The sequence below is a fragment of the Castor canadensis genome, chromosome 7, assembly GCF_047511655.1.
Source record: "Castor canadensis chromosome 7, mCasCan1.hap1v2, whole genome shotgun sequence".
Lineage (NCBI taxonomy): Eukaryota > Metazoa > Chordata > Mammalia > Rodentia > Castoridae > Castor > Castor canadensis.
Window position 1 is genome coordinate 51,984,286 of NC_133392.1, and position 13,867 is coordinate 51,998,152.

At 34.4% G+C, this 13,867-nt stretch overlaps 1 protein-coding gene across 1 annotated transcript in view; it reads right to left on the reverse strand.

Moving 5' to 3' along the window:
• The window catches only part of Ank3 (ankyrin 3), a 618,024-nt gene that overhangs the window by 452,398 nt on the left and 151,759 nt on the right, over positions 1 to 13,867 (reverse strand). The gene's annotated exons all lie outside the window — the stretch shown is intronic.

Sequence of the window (13,867 nt, forward strand, 5' to 3'; positions counted from 1 at the left end):
TTAACCTAAATGTCTGCCTCAGCTAGAGCCAGAAAATGCTAATGTTGACATTCAGCCTCAAGAAAAGTTACATAGAAAAAAAGGCAAAAAAATAAATATTTCATATTTTGGTGGAAAGACTTGTAAGAAATGGAAATCTGGGAAAAAAGATATTAAATTCCATATTCAGCTATATGAGAGTTTCTTTTCATTAGGGAACTCTCATTCTGTAGTACGAAAACAGTTATCTGATGTTCTGAAATGGCAGTTATATAGCTGTTCAGCTATTCTAGCAGTTGGTATAAGATTTTAGGAAGAACTATAAAAAGTGATGTGTCAAACAATTCAGCAACTTAATGTGATGCAAATCTTGTTTTAGATTTTACACTTATTTCTTGAGCATACCAATTATTTTAAGATTATGATGTAAAAATACTTTTACAGTAACAGTAGAAATCATTACCAATGGAAAAAAAAAACCTCAAGCCATCACAGGTTTATCATGAACAGAAAATAGAGGAATTGACAGGATTAAGTCAAATTTCTATCAACTTAATCATAGTTATTCTTAAAATATATTGCAGTATAATATTCACAATATCCCCTCCCTGGACTAAATGAGAAGTTTGCCTTTGAAATTTATGAAAGAATTTGGAAATCAATATGTGTTATAGAAACAAAATATAATTAATTTCTATATTATGAAAATTAACCATTAATCAAATGAAAAAAAATTATTGAGTAGCCTTATTTCACAAATTAAAAAATTCATATTTTATTTTTAAAAATTCAATGGAATTATAATAGCTTCAGGCATATATGATAATTTGAAATCAGGCATATATGATAACTTAAACAAACCCTGAATTTTAAGTCACATTTAATGTCTTAGAACATGCCAGGTGACATTGCATTTCCTTTTGTGTCACCATTTCATTTGTGTACAATGATTAAAATTCTTCTATAATGTATGATTCATGATGAGTCATTCTTATAAGGAAACAAATTTTAAATGATTACTTATTGAATAAATTCTAAGTTATATTTTTAATATCAGCAAGAAATCTGAGCACATCAAAAATAATTTCAGATATCTACTATTTCACTCTGAGTAGGGCAACTGTGCTTCTACTTAATTTTGTGTTATTCTTTAATCAGGCAGCCTCTAACCATGGTCTCTTATTTGGTTTGGGTCCCATGTCCTTTTGACAGTTGTTTTTAGAAGTAGCATAGATATTTTAGGATGATGATTAAAATTGAGTGCGGCAAACCAGGATATCAAATAATGGGACATTTATTCCCTTTAAAATTCTTAATTAAAACACCCTATTGTCCACCATTTAAAAAGTCTTGACACTAGAGTTTCCTGTAGGCAGGTGAACAAAATTCTGAAGAGCCAGCATCTCTTAGTTTATGTCTGTCAGCGGGCTTTATAACACAAGACGTTATCTTTTGTTTCCTTGGAGGGGAAATCATAATTCATATTAATTTCCTCTGCCTGGAATATTCACTTTTTTGGCCCCCTTTTTGGCTTCTGAAGATGCCACCACTTCATTAGGTCTTTTGTTTCAGTCACTTTGTTTGGAAGTTTGTTCAATTATTCCTTCATTCATTCATTTAATTATTCAACACAAACCTAGGTACTTTATATACTATGAAATCCACTAAACATTGGGCCAGATATGGAGAAGAAATTTCATATACATTTAATACACACTATAGGTCTGAAGATGTATCTTTAATGTAACTTTACCTTCTGCACTTAAACTCCCAAACACAAGGACTATCTTCTTCCATACAGAAAGTAGTAAATCGACAATTACTTCTGGATGAGAAACATGCCATTGTCCGTTATAAGTACTTTTATACTTTCTGAAAATAAGTGGTATGTTTTAAATTATACCATAATTAATATTAATTATATTAAAATGTTTGGCTTATGCATTTTTCTTTGCTCTTTGTTGTTGTTGTTGTTTTGCTGGGGATTGAACCTTGGGTCTCCTGCAGGCTAAGCCCACAATCTAACACTGAGCCACTGAACTACACCTCCAGCCACAAGTTTAGTTTTATTTATTAGTTTTACATATTTCACTGACCCAAGTTGTTTCCATAACGTTCTTTACACACCACACACAATAATCTCTCTGTTATCAGCACTGCTAAACACTACATGAAGGAGGATGTATAATCTTACAGCATTTGTTGCCTGGTAATGTATCTTCAGAGGCTCATTACAAGGCAATCATAAAATAGACTATTGACACAAAAATGAGACTAAGAAATCACACTTGAAATGTCACAATTACATTGATACTATGTTTAAAAAAGAAATCTATGAAATATAACCCTTATTGTTAGAAATTTCATGTGTATGAAGTGAATCCACAGGAAAAAATTTAAAAATATATAATGCTATAATGCCACAGATTTATTTTGACATGGTCCCTTTCTGTACCTTAGGGTCTGAACTAAAACTTCCTTATTGACTTCAAATAATTAATACTTGTAGCTACAGATTATTTATGTTAACTGTAGCATAGGAATCAAAAGACTTAAATTCTGTAATATGTTCCATTATAATCTACTGAGTATTTGCCTTTGAACAAAGTGTACAAAAGTCCATCATCTTAGTAATATACCTTTCTCACCCAATATCATTGATGTGAGAATTAATACAACTGTAAAACAATTTGAAACTAGAAATGTCCCATTTAAAAGAAGAGGTAATGAAATTTCTGATTTCCCAAATAAGAAAAATAGTCAAATGCACATATAGGACAAAACAGCACTCTCAGAACTTGAATATGCACAATTTCACTAGCCATTAAAAATCCCCAAGGAACAAAACTTGAGGAGTGTCCCCTAGTTCTGTCTGCCTGTGACTTCACTCCCCCATGTATTTATTAAATGTCTGCTGAGTGCCAAGCACAATTTTAGGTCTTGGGGTTGTATCAATGAATACAATGATTACTTTGTTGTGCCATGAAGCTAATATTCTATCTACTAGGAGAAAAAGATGACCAAAAAATGAAAAAGAGGAGAAAGAGAAGAGGGAGATGGAGAAGAAGAAAATCAGTGCCATGAAATAGTAGCATAGGATCATGACAGGGATAGTCTTGAATGAGAAGAGGCATATTTTCAGGTGGGGAGGGGGGTGCTCTTCAAGATAAGATCATCCAAGAAGGAGCAAGTGAATAATATGAAAATCAGGCACACTGAGGCTCTTCCTCGGTTCTCTGACTATGGTGAGCCCATGACTAAGCTAACCAATAAAACACTGTGTCTTCGGAAATTTGGAATTAGGACTCTAAGAGTGTTGATTTTGTTGGATGTTTGAATCAGGTAATGAAGGAAAGATGAGCTGGGGTGGCTTGTTTCTGCCTGGTGGGCCAAGACAATTGGTAAACCAAAGAATGAGAGATGAAGGAAAGCAGACAGACATGGAGATGATAAACCACACAGTCCTGGGGAGATGGAGTAACTCAGTTCTGCATGGCTTTCTGGTTCCTGGTTCTGATTTATTCCAAGGTCTGACCGTATTTCTAGTCTAGGGGGGCCATCTGGATCCTTTATATAAATTCCCTTCTCTAGCTTAAAACAATCCAGATGGATTTATCTTTGTAAAATGTGATTATTACAACTGGGGTAAATTGCTATCTAAGCTCCATCTGGAAGCACATTAGGAATCCACTTATCGAATTAAGCCTACACATTATCAGTTACAAAAAGCATGGAATGGTTGAAAAGGAACATGGGATGAAGGTGCTCTGACAGTGAGTCAAAGGGACATTATTGTGGGGGCTTTATAAAGTAGCATAAGTGTCATCATAGAATGTCTCCCTGCATCAAGGCATCTTGAATAGAGAGCTAAGACTTATTGTCAAAGTAGCCATTGTCTTTATGCTTCACTCAGTTTCCAAAAATAATGCTACCTTTGCAAATCTTGCCATGACAATGCCAATTGCTCATTATTAAGTCTTCAGTTTTAGCCAGGTGTGGTGGCTCACTCCTGTAATCCCAGCCACTCAGAAGTAGAGATCAGTTTTAGGCTAGCCTAGGGAAAAGCCTATCTCAATCAATAAAAATCTGGGCATGTTGTGATAAAAATATATTGACAAATGGAGAAAAAGCAAAGCTTCAGTGAAGAACATAGAATGTTATCAGAGGTTCAGAAAGAAGCAGAAAATGTACAGATTCCCACATTCAATCAGAGTTTGCCTCTGTAAACTCCTCACAAAGGAGATTTCATCAGTCAGAGATCAAAGGGGGATTTTCATTTTCTGATTTGTTGTCTCTGCATGGTTAACATTTCTCAAGTAGTTTTTGCTTTTCTAATCAGTAAACTAATAAATACGAGCTCCATCCATCCCTGTGCAGAAAATATAAGATGTGTTCAACTCTGTGAACACTGTATGCAAACCACAGATTTAGAAATGGGAGCCCATACTAAATTTCTTTCTTTCTCTCTTTTTCACACTGCACCACAATCTTGTAAAGAAAGAAAACTAGTGATTTTACATCTTGCTCACAAAAGCTGGCAGGTTTTGAAAAAGCACAAAGTGCTGAAAGTACTAAAAATAACTCCCATACCATCAGGGCACCCAGCTTTCACTTAACTCCCTTTTCTATAAATATCTTAAGCACAGCACCCAGACTCCCCTGAGTGCTCCCGAAAGTGTGGCTAGAGAGGAAGTCTCACTCTTACTAGGCTCGAATATGCCTTTGACATGGGAGGGACTCCTTCAGGGAAGGAAAAAACAGGTTGTCATAGCACCCTGACAGGCTTTCCCCAGAAATCTAAACTGAGAGATGGCTGTGCTTAGGTTAAAAGTAATGCAGAGATTTTTCTTCAAAAACAGGTGAACAGATTTTTGTTTTATTTATTTGTTTATTTATTTATGGTGGTACTAGGGCTTGAACTCAGGACCTACACCTAGAGCCCCTCCACCAGCCCTTTTTGTGATGAGTTTTATGAGACAGGGTCTCTCTAACTATTTGCTTGGGCTGGCTTCAAACTGTGATCCTCCTGATTTCTGCCTCCTGAGTAGCTAGAATTACAGGCGTGAGCCACTAGGGTTGCTCTATTTATGAGGATGATTTTACATGGTTCAGCAGGGGCAGTTTCTTGTGGGAACCTTTCATTTGTGAGCTTGAAAAACAAAATTCACTTCCTTGGGACTGAGCTGCTGTAGGCTAGTATGCTCTTAATTTGTAAACATGCTTGTGGTATATTTAGGAATATGGTAATTGAGCCAAGAAACATCCTCTCACTTCCGCTCACACTTGTGAACAGCACACACCAATTACCAACTGTTTGGCTTTAATTTTTTTTCCTTTCCTGTGAATTTGGACTCATTTGATGGTGCTTAGCAAAAAATACAAGTCTCCACCCATAGCAACTGTCTGATTCTTTCATCATGTCTGAGACTGCATCACAGCTCCAACAGCAAAAATTTACCAAATCCCACCTTGAGTCCTCTTTACTTTGGGGCAGCATTCCTCAATAAACCAGCCACGACATGAAAATAACTAAGAATGACTGGATTGGCTTCATTCTCCCCTATGAGGCAGGTTGGTTTTGTGCTTTTACTAAAAAGACATATCCTGCAGTTTTATTAAGTTACAAAATGCCTCATGGCTGGTACAGATATAAAGACAGGAAGAAAGATCACAGAAAGAAATGCAGAGCCTCTTCATCCACAAGTACATTATAGATGGTCTCAGGACACCAAAGGTAATACAGAGGATAGGATATTCATTCTGTCCATCACTGGCCTTTAAGCGGAGAGAATGACAATAATTAGACCAGAGGATATACCAGAAGGTATCTCACCTTTCCAAAGACTAAAATTCCTATTAATTCATCAGCTCATTCATTCAAACCACCAAATGTAGTTTGAAACATTATATTTCCTTTTACTTATTTTAATGATGTTTAAAACTGTGGAGGCCAGAAAAGTTTGGGGTGACAAAATGGACATCATTTATACCCTGCAGGCACAATGTGATTTAGCTTGTCCTGGGTGGCTTTGTAGCTCTCAAGGAAACCAAGTATCGAGTAAGTAATCCTTCTAAAAAGTGTCCTGTTTTAAATAGTACACGAGGGACTGTGCTATTTTTATTACTTAAAAATCTCATGAAACTAAAAAATGAAAATTTTAACTATAGTGAGAGACATTTTCATCTTTCATATTGACAGTAACAAAAAGTCTGACAACACTCCACGCTGGAAGGGCTGTGGGGAAACAGGATCTCCCATGCATTATTGATAGGAATATGGAACCAAATGGGAGATGTTCTGTCTAGGAAAACTTGGCAGTATCTATAAATGTACACTGTATACAACTTTTGCCCCCAGATTTCCAATTCTTCCTAGAGATCTGTGCATATGTGGGACACGCATCAGCATATGTGCAAAGATATGTAAGATATTTACTGTAGCAGTATTTGTAAAAGCTAAAGATTGGATGAGGCCAAATGTTCTTCATTGGGAGTATGGTTAAACTACTTAAATAAAACAATGGACTTCCATATGCTGCCTTGCACTGTACAAGAGCAAGGAATCTGTGGAAAAGTCAGATCCAGGAAGAAACAAGGAAGCCCTCTATGTCTGCGGGCTCTATATCCAACCAACCTTTGGCCAAAGACTACTGAGGAAAACGGGCATTGTGGCTCTCCTGGACAGGTACAGATGTATGTTCTTTCTCGTTAATCACTACTCAGTATATTGTAACAATCGTTGAGCAGTGTTTGCAATGTCTGAAGTATTATAAATAATCTATGGATGATTTAAAGGATATGGGAAGATGTACCTAGGTTGTACGCCAATGCTGACATTTTATATAAGGTATTTAAGCATCCACATATTTTGGTATCCAAGGAGAGTCCTGGAATGAATCCCCTGCATATATCTAGGGAGGACAGCATAGACAGACACAAGCATTCTTGCACACACACACACACACACACACACACACACATCGTGTACACCAACTATTTTTGGAAGGCCTTTGGTAGTAAGGATTGACAACAGGAAGATGGATTTATTTGTTACTGGGTATGTATTGATTATTTATTGATTTTCAAAATATGCATGTGTATTATTTTAATTGGCATGTATTAAATTGTACACAGTTGGGGATTTCATCATAAGATTTCTATGAAGGTATACAATGTACTTTGACCATATTCACCCCTGTGTTACTCTTTCTTATGTTTTTTTTAAATTGTAAGTATTTAAAATATCTAATTGTTAATTCCTGGGATACAATTTTTTTTCACACAACGCCCACCTTCTCTCATCTACCTAATTAAAATTATCAAAACCTTCAAAGTTCAGTTTAAATCCCAGCTCCAACATGGAGATTTTTCTAGCCAGTCTACCCAAACCAATTTCTTCCTCTTCTAAACTTCTACAAAACATACAACCTCTGCCTCTATTTTGCTTAAAGTGCAACTTGATTCATTGGTATTGTTGCTGAACTTCCCATCCTCTCAATAGACATGAAAACTCTGTGAGGGTAAGGAAATGGAGGGGGTAGAAAAGCTGTGCCTATACCTCTCCCCTTGGCTTGCTGTGGTGCAAAACATACAATGGCCTCTGTATGCTTGCAATCTGAATGTCCAGGCATTTTCAGAGGGCAAGGTGTACTGAATAGATGGCACTGTCCAAAAGGCAATCAGACAATGGGGAAACTATCAACAAATATCCATCTGCACTTTATTCTAAGAGCCTGGCAGGAAAAGGCGTTAGTCTTATGTTTCAACCTGCTTTGAGATACAACTCTTCAACTCAGTGGATGATTTGATTGGGATGCCATTATAAGAGAACTTAAAATTAGGATACCATGATAATTTCTGAGGAATAAAGAAGAGTAATGAACAGATGGTTATGAGAAATCTAAAATGTATAAAATAATTTAACATTCTCATTTGCTACTCCTGTCACATTTCTACTTTCTTCACAATCTCAGCTGAAATGCTGCTTTCCATTCTGCTCACAGATTTAATAACCATTAATACTCTTCAACTTTGACAGGTTAACAAATTCTTCCTTTAAAAAATAATGATTTGGCACTGAATTTCAAATTTTCCTTAACTGGCAATTACAAATATGAAAATATTATTAGATAACCCACTCTAAAATGACAGACTTTGATTTTAATCTAAAGCAACACATAGATACCATAATAACGCAAAATAAATAAGTACTAACCACATTTTCTCTTTTATACAGCTGTCTTAATCATTTGGTTTATATTCATTCATAGTATTGTATAACTTTGGACATTTAAAAAAGTCAAAATATTCATTATAGATGTTTACAATGTATATTGTTTAGTCTCAATGAATGATACTTTAACAATTTTTTTTCACACAATGCCCATCTTCTCTCATCTACTTAATTAAAATTATCAAAACCTTCAAAGTTCAGTTTAAATCCCAGCTCCAACATGGAGATTTTTCTAGCCAGTCTGCCCAAACCAATTTCTTCCTCTTCTAAACTTCTACAAAACATAAAACCTCTGCCTCTATTTTGCTTAAAGTGCAACTTGACTCATTGGTATTGTTGCTGAACTTCCCATCCTCTCAATAGACATGAAAACTCTGTGAAGGTAAGGAAATGGAGGGGGTAGAAAAGCTGTGCCTATACCTCTCCCCTTGGCTTGCTGTGGTGCAAAACATACAATGGCCTCTGTATGCTTGCAATCTGAATGTCCAGGCATTTTCAGAGGGATTTTAAATCCATTTAAAATCCTCAAAGAAGTCAGCGGTAGCTGTGCAATTATCTGATCTGCTTCTGCACTCAGTAGTGTAGGGAATAGAAAATAATTTTGAAAATGAGAATACCATGCTATTATAACTAAGTTGATTCATTTCTGGAAGTTTCTCTTAATAACAAAGACTAAATCCTTTCACAGATCAAATAACCAGAATCATTAAGCACATAAGATATATAAGATAGGAAAATCAAAATCAGGGCAAATAATGATTAAAAAAAGAGTGGAAAGGACAGATAGGGTGCAATTGAAAAACCATGGCCAGTGGCATCAGATAGAACGGGAGAGATGTAAGCTAAGCAATACAAAGACACCAGTGGTGTAAGCGAGAACAGAAAAGTGAGAATGGAGAACTAGAAGCTTCAGAAATGATCTGTCGAGGGTTAGCCATTTCCTCTTGTGTTCCGGCTAGGGGTCACGGCGTAGAGAACTAATATCATTTGTTGAACTGAATGGTTTTTCGAAGTACTTCGGGAAGTCAAGTTGTATGGTTCTAAGTCAAATGAAGAAAAAATAGTTCTAGGTCACTAGAGATTCTGTCATTGTTGTTCTAGCAAGCTTTGACATTGAAGAAATTTTCAATCCTGTAATGTGGCGAGAACAATTTTCATGATTCTCTTGAATGTGTAAGATTTTTGAAGGACTGAGAAATATTGAATTTAACTTACAGTACTCAAGTCAACGTGAAGGACATTGTGTATCCAGACCTGACTCATGAGTTCTAAAGATTGGGACAGACATAGGAGACTACCATGCATTAAGAACAATTTATATGATATTTAGATTCCTTGCCTTAAGAGCACTTTTACAATAACAATATCACCGTAGTCTATATCCTCAAAATTATATAACTGGCATGATCCTACATCTTAAAGATGATGCTACAATGAGATTACATAAAGAGGCTTCAGACCAGAAGAACTAGGAGCAAGCTGTGAGAACCAGCATGCTGATGCTTGTATGGCCTCCAGAAAGCAAGACTCCTCTGTGGAAGGCAGAAGATTTCACAGATCTAATAACCCACATCTAGAAAGTCTTTTTTATAATTTACCAACCATTTCCACATTCATAATTATAGTTACCATGCAATATTATCACAATCCTTTATCCCATTACTGCTCCTCTGAAAGCAAGTGTATTTCCCCAGTTTAGAGCTTATCTCTGAAAGTAAGAGGATCCACAGAACTAACCATCTCTTAAAAATTTAAGACAAATGTAAGGAGCTTTGTGCAACTTCAGGGTATATTTTCATATTCCAAGACACCCTGTCCTGATTGTAACTTAGTAATAACTAACATTCTATTCCATTCCACTGTCCGATTTACGCCTGTACTGTTTTCCTTTCTTCAGGCCTATGACAAACAGTGTAAGTGATACAACAAACAAATGGAGGAAAAACAATAACTACATAAGAGAAATCACATGAAATAAACATCATCATAAAAATATCAAGAAAGGAGACATATTAGGCCTCTTGATTTGGCGAACCTCACATAGTGCTTCTTATTGCTGTGTGATATCCTAACTCATATAAATGTCTTGAGCCTGGAGATCAAGGCCACTCTGGGCAACATGAGAGATCTCACTCAAATATATATAATATAATTTTATGATTATATATAAATATATATTTATAATTTACATAGAAATTTATGATGACATATAAATTTATAATTAAGACATAATTACACGTGTAATTATATATTTTATATATAATATTACATGTGTAATTATATAATATATATTGTTTGCACGCAGCACATTACAAAAGGCACAAAAGGCAAGCTCTCATCTTATGAAATTTCTGAAATAAGTATTGGAAACATTCACAGAGGACATTTATAAAAGCCAATAATACATAGTTTCAGAGAATATCAAGCAACCTGTTTTCTAGATAGCCAATGAGTCTCAAATTCAATTTACACATTTCCCAAATAAGTTCAAGTCTGAAGAATTGGCCTGGTTTATCAATACCCTTCACTTACACACTTTAGTTAAATACACTATACTAGTTCACATCAATTATATTAATTTATCCTTCCATTTCTCAAATCTAGCTTATTCTTAAGATTCTAAGGTATAAAGATTATTGTGGTAACTTACATCTATGCTATCATGCCATAGAACAGGATCACATTCACAAATTCATTTAATTCTTATAACAATCCCATGATGTTGACAAGACATATCATCTGATCTCCACTTTTATGGATAAGAAAACTAAAGCTGAAGGATCTACAACAGTTTATTATCAGAACTTACACCTTCTGCTCAGTTGCTCCATAATTTTACACTTTAAACTAAATCATACACAGAGCAGAAACGTGCAATTGTCAAACTCCCCAACCGCATCATTCATGGGTATTTCCAATTCAAAGGAAATTAAAGAAGAAACTGAGTCTTCATTATCAGTCCTTCTGAAGAAAAAAGTTCTTCAGGAAACCAAGTTAATCAAGCCTTGCCCTCCATAAGAGTGAGAGACAAGACTTGTTTTTTCACACCACCACCACCACCACTACTGCAGCACATTGACAGGCACATGCCATGCTTTTTATAAGATGTTATGTTCCACAAGTGTGAAATACTTAATAACACTGAAAGAGGTTTCAAAAGCTAAAGTTTAAGCCATTAATAATTAATGTTTGTCTTATTATTTATAATCCATTAACTTTAGACCAGAGATAAATGTTTACAATGTTCGTACTATTGATTTACTATAGTTTAATATTTTATTCTTGTTATTCAAGAGTGTAAATACTATTATAAAACAACTTTTTTCTTAAAACTAATGTATGTGTTGCTTAAAGACCAATTTCCTTATTTCTAAATTAGGGGAAAAGCTTAGTACTGATCCCTAAGGAGAATAACTGTTAGACTAATGCTTATAATACATTTCAAACTTATTGAAGCACTTAACTATATTCTAGACACGCAAAAAAAATTGATCTGCCCAGAATTCTAGGCAATTTGGCCATTTCACTTGGATTCTATTGGGAATAATTATATTTCTTATTAGTTCAAGAGGAAAGGAAAATATATGTAGAAGAATTTCCATATTAAATTCAAGTATTTTATCATTATTGACATTTGAAAATGTAAATGAAGAAGATCCAAAATGATACATATCTAATTATTAGAAAGAATTTTGGTAAAGATCTATCCTAAGAAATGGCTTTAATGCATGCTGGATTGTTGATTGAAAGCTGGGAATTCTACATGGATTCACTAGGTGGCATATTACACTGAATTATTTGCCCAGGTGCCTAAAAGGAGCTTGTTACCAAGGAGGAGCAGAGGACATGGAACCCCTTCAAGGAAACAAGCAAGAGTACTGACTAAGCTTTCAAAAGGAAATTTTGTTTCTGCTGAAGTGAAACAGGATCAGTCAAACTGAAATACCAGAACTCCTCAGTGACCATCATATGAAAAAGAAAATTATTGATGTAGAAGTCATAACAGTAAATCATGTGCAAATCATAACAGATTTTTTGTTTCGCAGTAATATAAAAATACTATACTTATGTTTTATATATTATATATTATATATTTATATCTTATGCAAATCTAATATTGCATATTATAAAAAAATTCATGTATCCTAGAAATAAGTAGGCTTGATTGAGGTGAGATACTAAGCAGCTTTTAATGGTATCATTAACTCTCCTGGTAGTTATAGAATAAGAGACATTTACTATGTAGGATTCCTTTACAAATTGGTGTAAATGTATCCTGAACATTTTCAAGCTAACATATGATTTTTATTTTAAAAAGAAAGGAAAATACAGCTATATGGAGGTTTTTAAAGAGTATAAAAAGGCTTTGAATTCCAAAAATGCCTAAAATGTTAAGTGTATTTTTAACTTTATAAATCTGTCTCTTTTATTCTTTGTATTTTTGCTAACTTCTATGAAAAGTTGTATGCTGCCATAAGACAGTAAAATGCATCCTCTAAAAGATAAACATAAAGCAAGGTGTTAAAGATAAAAGAATATAAAGATTAAAAATAAATGATTTTAACTCCACAATTAAATATCTATTTTTTACATCCAACAGAAAAGCATGAAAATAACATGTTATGGCAATATATCTTTGAAGAACTCATTGCTATAGTGATTTTACTTCATAATAACTGGCATTTTCAAAAACTGGCAAGGTTTTTTTCTGGTTTTGCTTTTATTTTTTACTCACACACTGGATTCTTTATCTTTTGTACTTCTGCTTAAACTACTGACTGCATCATTTTAGTATCACTGACTGTCTCTTCAGAAGTGAAGGTTATATCACTGCAATATAGCAACAGTTTAGCAAATGGGTTTGTAATATCCTTTATGAATTTTTTATGCACAGAAGTTAAGCATTTCTTATGTCTTCAATTATATATTTCAATAATATCGTGATTCTAGTTCTCTTTTCAATATGTCACTCAACTAAGTGTCTGGTTTGGGTTCTTTGCCTTTCAGCTTTGTAATATTTACCATATGAATTCAGAAACTGAATATATCCAGCACTGTATTTATGTTAGTTTTTATTATTTTGCTTTGCTTTGTTTTTCAGTGCTAAGCCTTTAACTCAGGGCCTCACATAAAGTTTTTTTGTTTTTAATTAAACTTTATTTTAATTGATATATCATAAGTGTACATGTTTATGGGTATAATATGATACATACATGTATCAAATCAGGGAAATGCTTACCTGTCACTTCCAGTATTTATCATTATTTTGTGGTGAGAACATTAAAAATATCACCTCTAGTAGCTATTTTTACATATACAATGCATTTTTGTTAACTATAGTCCCTTACTGTACAATAAAACACCAGAACTTATTCCTGCTAACTATATCTTAATATTTTTATAATACAGGTTGAAATGAGAAGGTATGCCCACTACATTCAATAACAGATTTAAGTAATTATGTTTATAAAAAAGATTCACACTGATGCTGGGTACCAGTGATTCACATCTATAATCCTAGCTACTAAAGAGGATGATAGGGAGGATCATGGTTCGAGGTCAGCTCAGGCAAAAAGTCACATGACCCCATTTCAACCAAAAGCTGAGCACACATTTGTCATCCCAACTATGCAGGAGGATCAGGTTCCAAGCCAG